The 10,533-nt window shown below is 44.7% G+C and overlaps 1 long non-coding RNA gene across 2 annotated transcripts; it reads left to right on the forward strand.

Annotated features, from left to right (window-relative positions):
* Positions 1–1,068: 1,068 nt before the first annotated feature.
* LOC135917968 (uncharacterized) lies at positions 1,069–6,414 on the forward strand. 2 transcript variants are annotated; one of them, XR_011508673.1, is made up of 5 exons: positions 1,069–1,145; positions 4,343–4,465; positions 5,755–5,795; positions 5,942–6,125; positions 6,204–6,414. It is a non-coding gene; the product is annotated as an uncharacterized lncRNA (long non-coding RNA). The 2 variants fall into 2 exon arrangements; XR_010569481.2 differs by lacking the exon at positions 1,069–1,145 and having other exon boundaries at positions 3,372–4,465.
* Positions 6,415–10,533: the final 4,119 nt, after the last annotated feature.

The raw sequence follows: 10,533 nt of genomic DNA on the forward strand, positions 1-10,533 counted from the left end.
CATAACTAACATTACAACTACTGCACTACGAAAGCTATTTTATCTAAATAGACGCCTAAAGATCGCTCCAACGAACATTAAGCTTCTGGCCTACAAAACATTTGTGAGACCTATTTTAGAATTCGCTAACACAATTTGGTTTCCTTACACAGCAACTAACATAGCTAAATTTGAAGCTGTACAAAGAAAAGCCGCAAGGTTCATTCATAGCAAATATCGTTCTAATGACTCGCCTTCACGTCTCTTAGCTTCCTCAGGCCTCAACACATTATCGACGAGAGCGAAACAAGGTCGACTAAAATTTGTTTCTCAAATGCTGCACCGTCAGTATAAAATTGATATCACCCGGTACATTTAATATTCGCAATCTAGAATAACACGGCATCAACACGAACATACGCTAACCGAGTATTCCTTTTCTAATGACGCATTCAGGTACTCATTCTTTCCTCGAGTAATCAGAGAATGGAATGAACTTAACTCGTCATTAACAGCGACAAATTCTTTATCCCTGTTCGTTTCACAAGTGGAGCTCATCACAATAGATTATTAACGATTTCTCATGTTTGTTCCCTATTCTCTTTATGTTAAACTAAGAGTACTTAGAAAAAAAATGTATACACTTGTTTGTTTCCAAATACTTCACGTTTTTGCTTTGACTATTACATGCCCCGGTTGTTGTTCATTTTATTCTGCTTTGTTTAGTGTTCTGTTGTATAGCTTATCTACCTTATCTTTTGTATTTTGTTGAAAATATTTGCTTTTTCATTCTTTGTGTAGCTCGCACATGTATTTATGTAGGGAAAAGAAAGTGTTCATGCCCGTCTGCTATGCTCTCGGCTGAGAGCGGCAGTATTGTAAATAAATAAATAAATAAATAAATAAATAAATAAATAAATAAATAAATAAATAAATAAATAAATAAATGTTGTACCCTTGTTTTGCGTAATTAAAATTCAGTAAATCGTTACATCAAACCTCAACATGTAATGCATGTGAGTGCCTCTGAAGCACGCAGACGTCCTAAAAAATTTGCTCATTATAATCGTTTCGTTTTTTAATTCTTCATTTCATGTGTACCACTGGGTGTGAGCGAGAACTTGGAATACCCTGCAGGATGGACGCTCGACCCTGTGGCGTGAGAGGTACAGATTCCCTAATGTATCCAGGCGTGTATCACGCTTCTCTGTGCATGCACCTGCCATCGCCGTTCCTGCATCGAGAAACATAAGTGGCATTGACCCTTGTAACATCATTACGTACATGTCTGACACTACTGGTCTGCCTTAGTTTTTGAATTTTGCATAGCATGTGAATGGTATAGCCTACAAAAATAACACAATTCCAGGATACTTTAGATGCAGCCTTGGTGGTGGATAGGCAGATATTGTATGGCGTTATACGCTACACAATATGTAAGTAAACAGAATTGCGTGCATCGCCGTTAGTTGCATAGGATTTGATAACGCGTTTCACTGGAGCATTGCGTGATATAAGTTTCAGCGCGTGCTTAGGATCATCGTAATTTTGCTTTCATGCGGCATTCTACAGGCATTACGAACTGACAAATTGGCCCAACTGGTACATTTGGTTGTGCCGCAGTGTGGCGGGGCAGTAAGCAGAATTCTACTCCGTACTGTGTGTTCAAATTTCATGCTTTATGACTTGTCTTATTCTTTGCTGGTTTTTGCGAAGCTATTTATGTATATGCTGTACCTTTTTGGGCAACGCCATATGGTGATAAGCAGCGCAAGCATTATGTTTTTCGGCTTGCTACTCCAGAAACCACCTTACATCCTACTTAATTCTTGATTCCTTGTTCTTACGATGAATGAAGCCAAAGCGACAGCAGTCGCGTCAGTAGGACAGTCGAACACGTAGAAGTGCATCAGGTGCATAAAGTATGAGTGCAAATGTGCCTTTCAATTTTCAAGGAAGTAATATACCTTGCATTTGAGCTGTTTACAGCATTACGACAAATATCTTGATGTCATGCAGTACTGGGCTCTGCTATTACTCGAAATGTTATTATCGTCTCGTCACTTTAAATCCGTTGGGGAAAACGTTACGACTTGGACTGGTTGGTAGTAACGGACGAATGCAAACGAAGCACGCAAAAAAGCGCCATCTTTTGACAAACTATTCGTAGGATAGCAAACTAATGCCATGCTCTGCTCGTGCACTACAAAGCCAACCGGTGTACAGTCATGATCATCAACCTTCTTCTGTCCTCTACGGGCGATTTCCATAACCCTCCACTTGCGCCAGCTCATTCCACCTGATAACTGCTAACTTTGTCAATTTATTGCAACACCCAATTCTTTGCCGTCCTCGACTGAACTTCGCTTCAGTTGGTGCAAATTCTGTAACTCTATTGCACCTTCCCTTATCTGCCCTATGCAATACGTAGCCCAGCTCCATATTTTCCTCTTAACGTAAACTAGAATATCGGCTGCCCCTGTTTGCTCTCTAGTCGTCATCGCTGTGTTTTCATCTCTGACCGTTACTCCTACCATTATTCTTCTGAAGGTTATTTGTTTATGCCCAACTGTCTGCTCCATATATTGGCACCCGTAAAATACAATGGTTGTGCACTTTTGGATGTCAGTGTATAAAGATAGCAGTAAGCTGCCGGTCATTATTTCGTAATGCGTACCGCATGCGATCGAACCGATCTTTATTTGCTCGTATGTTTGCTTACCATGATCAGTCACCTTAACTACGCTACGAAACATTGCCTAAATGCTATGCATATTCGCGAACCTTACTCTTATACTCTTTCGGGTCAGTCATAGAATGGAAGTTGCACTTTACGTTACTTACTAAATCCCATATTAGTAAAAAAAAGGATCGGAAACGCAGTGCCGTAAATGTTATAATTGCGCCACCAATAAGCTGGTAGGTTTATAACCAAGAATTAATCCTTCTAGCACAATTCAACACAAGCAGCGCAGTGATTGCGTGGCATGGGCAAGGTGAACTCGGAGATTCGACAGTCGGTCGGTAATCAGGCACCAGGTAGGCGAATCTGCACGCTGCGTTAAGCAAAGGTCGAATGAGCATAAGCCGCATACCATAACAATAGGCTCTTGGCGTCCAGCTTCCGGGCATACAGCCATCGCCAAATGTTGAAAGAAACTCGCATGTTGCTTTGGTAACAAGCATATACGGTGAGAGAGATAGTTCAGGTAAAATACCGTAGTGGTTAGGTTTGTCATGCTTTGGTAGCGCATGGCTTCGGCTGTTGTATCGCGTCACGAATTGGGGAATCGTAGCCTATAGGCCCTTCTGCACAAACACACATTTTCTGCTTTGTTATTGCCTTTTGCTTTTTAGCTTAGATAAGTCGGTATATAACTTCGTCGTTTCCATTGATCAATTTGTCGGAAGGTTGTGCTGTATTTGTGTGCTTCGCATGCGTTCGCCTGTTTTTCGTGTACGACCGAGAGCGTTTCTGGCGCTCCGTCAAGCTCGCTCTCCCGCTGTGTGAACAGCGCTGTTGGCTGTATACGTTATTGAGTCCTGGGCCGAGTCTCGCGTCATGTCGCGAAAGTCAAACTACTTTCGTAAGTGATCGCCCCAGAATGACCGCCTACTTTTGCAAAACAACAACAGAAAGATAAAGGCATATTCATAATGGCGGGCACAAGCGAGCGTCGTTGTCCTTTTTCGTGTAATAGATTGCATCTGACACAATCATATGCGAGGGCAATGCCTCCTTTACTAGATGCCTGCCGCGTCGCTAGTCTTCCCATTGGAGCGGAGGTTCCGTAGTTCAGGGTAGTTGCAGAGAGACGGCGCTCGCAGCCGACGCACTTCCTGTTGCGGAGGAAATGACGATTACTAGGCTGGCGCGTGCTCGACCAATCGCTTGACGAGAGATTGTGAGTCCTGCCTCCGGGATTGTAACAGACGCCGCTAAAATCTCGGAGGCTGGGCTACATGATTTCGGTTTCCAGCGGCCACCGCAGCTAGCGCTCGCAGCCGACCCGGGTTAACCCGGGTGGGGAAGAGCAAAGAGGAGAGGGGCAGGAACCAGCTTCTCGGGTCACGCGGCAGGCATCTAGTAAAGGAGGCATTGGCGAGGGAAACGCCAATAGAAGCGTCCATGTCTTTCTCTCCCGCGCAAAAAAGCGACCAATGTCATATCGAGATATAATTCTTGGAGTACTTAAGACTGTTGATAAATTGCAATTTGCGATAGATCATGGCGGCCTTTGACGGAGTCCAGAATGGAACTATAAAGGCTTCGCGTCCCCATCTCCACAACCATGCTTCTGACATACGCGTGCTGTGCTTTCTTTTTTTCTGTTTCGATGGTGCCTTGAACGAACGGTACGAGATCTACCTGGTCGTGTCGGGAACCCATCTTTCAAGCAAAGGCGATGCTGGCCTTTTGAGCATCGTCACCATGGCCTGCGTGGGAAGAGGTACAGTGCCCGACTATACTTGCCATACCAGCAAGGTGAGCGCATTGAAGGCGTGACTCATTGCATCTCGATATTTGCATAGCCCTTCTCTCTGCGAAAGAAATTGTGTCAAAACAATTTCACGTTTAGTAAACTCGAGTACGTCAACGTTTCTTATAATGCTTAGCAATTAAGGGTCAAGAAGACGCTATTACAAATAAAAATTATAATTAGCACAACCACAATTATGCTACCTCAGTAATGTCAATTATGGTACCCGACAAAAAGAAAGAATGCGAACTGAGTAACTTGGATCTTATCCAGGGAACTATTACATAAGGAACACGTCACGAATAAAATAGCAGACGTGCGTTGCCTCATGCTTCAAGGTATAAAAATACCGCAAAAGCATCTGCGTTTTAAACAGTATGCGTGCGCATTCGAGGCTGCTTTCCAACGAACTTTCGGTCATCGCAGATGAATCATGTTCGCTGCTTCGATGGCTGCATTTTTCATTCCAGTATCACAGCAGTGAAACTTGTCTTGACATACTTAGCTTTCTTGCCATATAATCGCTGGTAGTAATTTGTCCGCTGCTACCCACTGCGGCGTCACTCATATTCCCGTAGTGGGATTCGTTACTATACGCGATAATATATAGCTGCTGCAAAAAGGAAGCACACATTACGGTTTTTCATAATTCTTTCTGAACGATGGGGATGCAGGCCTACTCGGCGAAAAGCTGCTACCTGTGCTTGCCATAGGCCTAAATTTAATTGAAGGCGCACTTTTTCTAACGGGAAGAAAATTAGAATGACATGGCTAGGTTGGGCCTAGAATCGTTTTCGGTTAACGAATAAAAAGCATTATTGAGGCTGCAGTCTCAATTGTGAGATAATTTTCAAAGATTACGACCAACGCAACGCCTGTAATGATAGTCTCACGCCTAGTTCTGTGCAGTCTAGTATCTTAAGATTGAGTTCCAATTACTGCGCCTAACATTTGGAAAGTTCACCCTCTTTACGGTATGTATGTTTCTCTGTTGGTTTGTTAATCCGCACTTCACCTCTTTCACGTTAATTTCGGTCAATGGATATTCTGATGTCTAAGGGTAACTTTGGACTGCTGTGCTGAGGGAACAGGATTCGTTACAAACTGTCAGTCCAACGTGTGTCGCAGAGTTTGTCACGGTACGTGCCGGTCATAAATTAACTTATTTCATACCAACTAGGCTGACTGGGCAGTTGTAGCGGCTAGATATCTTGGTGCTCACCATGCGGTACTGGTGGCCATCAGTTTTTACGTACTTGTATCTTGCTGCCGGCCCTGGGGACCTGGTGACCAGTTCAAGAGGCCTGGTGTCTTGGAACCCACCCTATAAACCTGGTGAGCACCTGTTCCCCAGCGCCCCGGTGTATTTTTATCCGGGATGCGGACCTTGTTGCCAGCATTTCTAGGGGCATGGTGGCCAGCCTTGCGGACAAGGCGGCCAGCTATTATATCAGTCTGGTGTCTTGCTTGCCGCACTGTAGAACCGGTGGCCAGCTGTTGTAGAGGACTGGTGACTTGCCCGCCCTGTGAACCTGATAGCCAGCAGTTCTTACGTATTTGTATCCTGCTCCCTGCCTTGTGGACCTGGCGGTGAGTTCATGCCCGACTCTGTGGACCTGGTGGCCACCTCAAGCGGTCTGTCTTGCTACACACCCTGCACATCTGGTGAGCGCCTGTTGTACGGTGGCCTGGTGTATTGTTATGCGCGCTGCGGACATTCTTAGTCTAGTGTCTTACTTCCAGCACGGCGGGCCTGGCGGCCAGCGTTTCTACACGCATGGTGACTTGCCCGCCCTGCGGTCCTGGTGGCGAGCAGTGCTTGCTTACTTGTATTTTGCTACCGGCCCTGTGGAGCTGGTGGCCACCATAAGCGGCCTGGTGTTTTGCTAAGGACCCTGCAGGCCTAGTTACCACCTGTTCTCTTTCGCTCTGGGGTACTGTTTTCCGTGCAGCAGACAAGGTGAGCACATTCCTTGCGACTGTTTTGATTTCATTACGTTCAAGCAACTTTTGGCGTAGCAGCCGCACGAAATGGCATGCGCTGCTTTTTACTGTAACCGCTTTCTCTTTCGGGCTCTTGGAGTAGGCGTATCTGTGGCTAGACAAATGTAGTACAGCTGCCTGTTATGTTTAACAACGTTCATAAATTTGATGTCATGTATTTGAAAGAAATACCTTCTTCCTCCCTTTGTTGGTTGCTTACTTGAACAGAAGTCCTTTAGTAAATGCCATACAACGAACGGCGGTGCGCACAATAGTTTGATTTCAGCCTACGCAAAGAGTAAATTTATGCACTGTTTATGCGCAAGCTTCAGTTTAGGCAATTTTGGATTTGTTCTCCGCACCGTTCAGAAGCTATACCGAAATGGAAACACTAAAACGGGCGGATGTACTCTATGACATATCTACGTAGCGATGTCACGATTAGGAAGGCGATGTTGGATGCCTGTGGAACCAAGAGTGCAGATGACAGGTGCGTGCACATAGAAGTAGGAGAGATTTGTAATCATGTGAATTCAGAATATATTCGCGACAGTTGTCAGTTTGAGGTAGCGCTCTTCAGTAGATATGCGTTGACAGTCACTGAGGGCAACGCACGTTCTGCTATGTCGGCTACGCGCTTATTTACTGATTGTATCAGTGGTTGTATCGAAGTGGCAAAACACTTCTTCGGCGTTGATCAATTCGCGTTGTTGAAATGAGCAACAATCGCGTTTGCCTTGACCATACTGCATTATCAGTGACAGCAGTAATCGCATAACGTTCTTTTTTAACCGGTTCCTTGTTTTTCTCGTCTTTTTTGTGTGTGGACGATTCTTGAAAGTTTGCTTTGTGCGCAATATGTCCATTGTCTTCTTGTTCAATTTTCTTCGCAGCTTTCGCGAGCTTGATTTTCTCTACTTTTGTCCCGTCAAGCTTTAGGAGCAAACAGTGGACCTCAGTTATTTTCTACGTGTTAACATCCTATAATTACAATAAAAACAAACGGCAGCGACATTCTAAGGACAACAAGATTACGAGACAACTACGTATGCGTGCCTGTGTCGTGATGAATCTGTCATTGGTGGCGGGATTACATGAGTGCTGTGGCAGCAAAAAAGTTGCAACTTAAAGATTTGCTGCACGTGCGTCGTGGACAATGATGCTGAAGCAGCGTGCAGTGCAGACGGTTTATAATTGCGAATAGTTATTTTTGCCTATTTCGCTCGTTTTCGTTATTGGTTGGTGGTCGGACTCGGCAAGGAAGATTTCGTTCGCTCGTTTGTCGGTTGGCTCGTTGAGTCATTCGTTCAGTAAATGGTTTGTTCGTTTGTGCTACTGGGTTACACAGGCAATCATCATCGCTAGTTTATGCACAATTCTTCCTTGCCGCTTGCACTTAAGTATTCATGCCACAGGCTTCGCAATCATTATCACATAGTCGTCATATCACCTCCGTCTTGTAATTTAATGGCTTTCGGGCTCAGTATCGGGCTCAGTTTCGGGCTAGTTCAAGTGGCTGAGGAGTTCTATAGAGATTTATACAGTACCAGTGGCACCCACGACGATAATGGAAGAGAAAATAGTCTAGAGGAATTCGAAATCCCGAAGGTGACGCCGGAAGAAGTAAAGAAAGCCTTAGGAGCTATGCAAAGGGGGAAGGCAGCTGGGGAGGATCAGGTAACAGCAGATTTGTTGAAGGATGGTGGTCAGATTGTTCTAGAGAAATTGGCCACCCTGTATACGCAATGCCTCATGACCTCGAGCGTACCGGAATCTTGGAAGAACGCTAACATAATCCTAATCCATAAGAAAGGGGACGCCAAAGACTTGAAAAATTCTAGACCGATCAGCTTACTGTCCGTTGCCTACAAAGTATTTACCAAGGTAATTGCAAATAGAATCAGGAAGACCTTAGACTTCTGTCAACCAAAGGACCAGGCAGGATTCCGTAAAGGCTACTCAACAATAGACCATATTCACACTATCAATCAAGTGATAGAGAAATGTGCAGAATTTAACCAACCCTTATATATAGCTTTCATTGATTACGAGAAAGCGTTTGATTCAGTCGAAACCTCAGCAGTCATGGAGGCATTACGGAATCAGGGTCTAGATGAGCCATATGTAAAAATACTGGAAGATATCTATAGCGGCTCCACAGCCACCGTAGTCCTCCATAAAGCAAGCAACAAAATCCCAATAAAGAAAGGCGTCAGGCAGGGAGATACGATCTCTCCAAAGCTATTCACAGCGTGTTTACGGGAGGTATTCAGAGACCTGCATTGGGAAGAATTGGGGATAAAAGTTAATGGAGAATACCTTAGTAACTTGCGATTCGCTGATGATATTTCCTTGCTTAGTAACTCTGGGGACCAATTGCAATGCATGCTCACTGACCTGGAGAGGCAAAGCAGAAGAGTGGGTCTAAAAATTAATCTGCAGAAAACTAAAGTAATGCTTAACAGTCTCGGAAGAGGACAGCAATTTACAATAGGCAGCGAGGCAAAGTCGTAAGGGAATACATTTACTTAGGGCAGGTAGTGACGGCGGATCCGGATCATGAGAAGGAAATAATCAGAAGAATAAGAATGGGCTGGGGTGCGTTTGGCAGGCATTCCCAAATCATGAACAGCAGGTTGCCATTATCCCTCAAGAGAAAAGTATATAATAGCTGTGTCTTACCAGTACTCACCTACGGGGCAGAAACCTGGAGGCTTACGAAAAGGGTTCTACTCAAATTGAGGACGACACAACGAGCTATGGAAAGAAGAATGATAGGTGTAACGTTAAGGGATAAGAAAAGAGCAGATTGGGTGAGGGAACAAACGCGAGTTAATGACATCTTAGTTGAAATCAAGAAAAAGAAATGGGCATGGGCAGGACATGTAATGAGGAGGGAAGATAACCGATGGTCATTAAAGTTACGGACTGGATCCCAAGGGAAGGGAAGCGTAGCAGGGGGTGGCAGAAAGTTAGGTGGGCAGGTGAGATTAAGAAGTTTGCAGGCACGGCATGGCCACAATTAGTACATGACCGGGGTTGTTGGAGAAGCATGGGAGAGGCCTTTGCCCTGTAGTGGGCGCAACCAGGCTGATGATGATGATGATGATGATGATGATGATGATGGGCTCAGTATCATCATCAGCCTATTTAGGTCCACTGCAGGACGAAGGCCTCTGCGATCTCCAATTATCCCTATCCTGCGCCAACCGATTCCAACTAGCGCTTGCAAATTTTCTTATTTCATCACCTCACCTAGGCTTCTGCCGTCCTCGACAGCGCTTCCCTCTTCTTGGAACAATTCTGTAACCCTAGTAGTCCACCGGTTGTATAACCTACGCATTAGTTAGCTGCCCACCACCATTATTTTCCCCCTTAATGTCAATTAGAATATGGGCTAGTCCCGTTTGCTCTCTGATCCACACTGCTCTCTTCTTGTCTCTTAACGTTACGCCTAGCATTCTCCCTTCCATCACTCTTTTGCGCGGTCCTTAAGTTGTTCTCGATCTTTTTTATCAGTCTCGAAGTTTCTGCACCATAAGTTAGCACCGGTAGAATGTAGTGATTGTATACCTTTCTTTTCAATGATAATTGTAAGCTTCCAGTCAGGATCTGGTAATGTCTCCCGTATGCGCGCAAACCCATTTTCGTTTTGTAAACTTCCTTCTCGTGATCAGGGTTCCCTGCTAGTAATTGGCCTAGCTAAGCGTATTCCTTCACAGGCTCTAGAGGATGACTGGCGATCCTGAACTCCTGTTCCCTTGCCACGCTATCGATCATTGTCTTTGTCTTCTGCATATTAAATTTCAATCCCACCTTTACACTCTCTCTTTTAAGGTGCTCAATCGTGTGTGTGCCGAGTGTTGCTGAACATGACAACGTCATATGCAAACCGAAGGTTTCTGAGATATTTACCGCTGATCCTTCCTCCTTAGCCTTCCTAGTTTAATAGCTTGAATACTTCTTTGAATCATACAGTGAATAGCAATGTAGAGGTTCTGTCTCTTGGTCAGACCCCTTTCTTTAGAGGTGTCTTTCTACTTATGGAGAACTAAGGTAGCTGTGGAATCTGTGTAGATATCTTCCAAGA

This window comes from Dermacentor albipictus, chromosome 9 (assembly GCF_038994185.2).
Source record: "Dermacentor albipictus isolate Rhodes 1998 colony chromosome 9, USDA_Dalb.pri_finalv2, whole genome shotgun sequence".
Taxonomy (NCBI): domain Eukaryota; kingdom Metazoa; phylum Arthropoda; class Arachnida; order Ixodida; family Ixodidae; genus Dermacentor; species Dermacentor albipictus.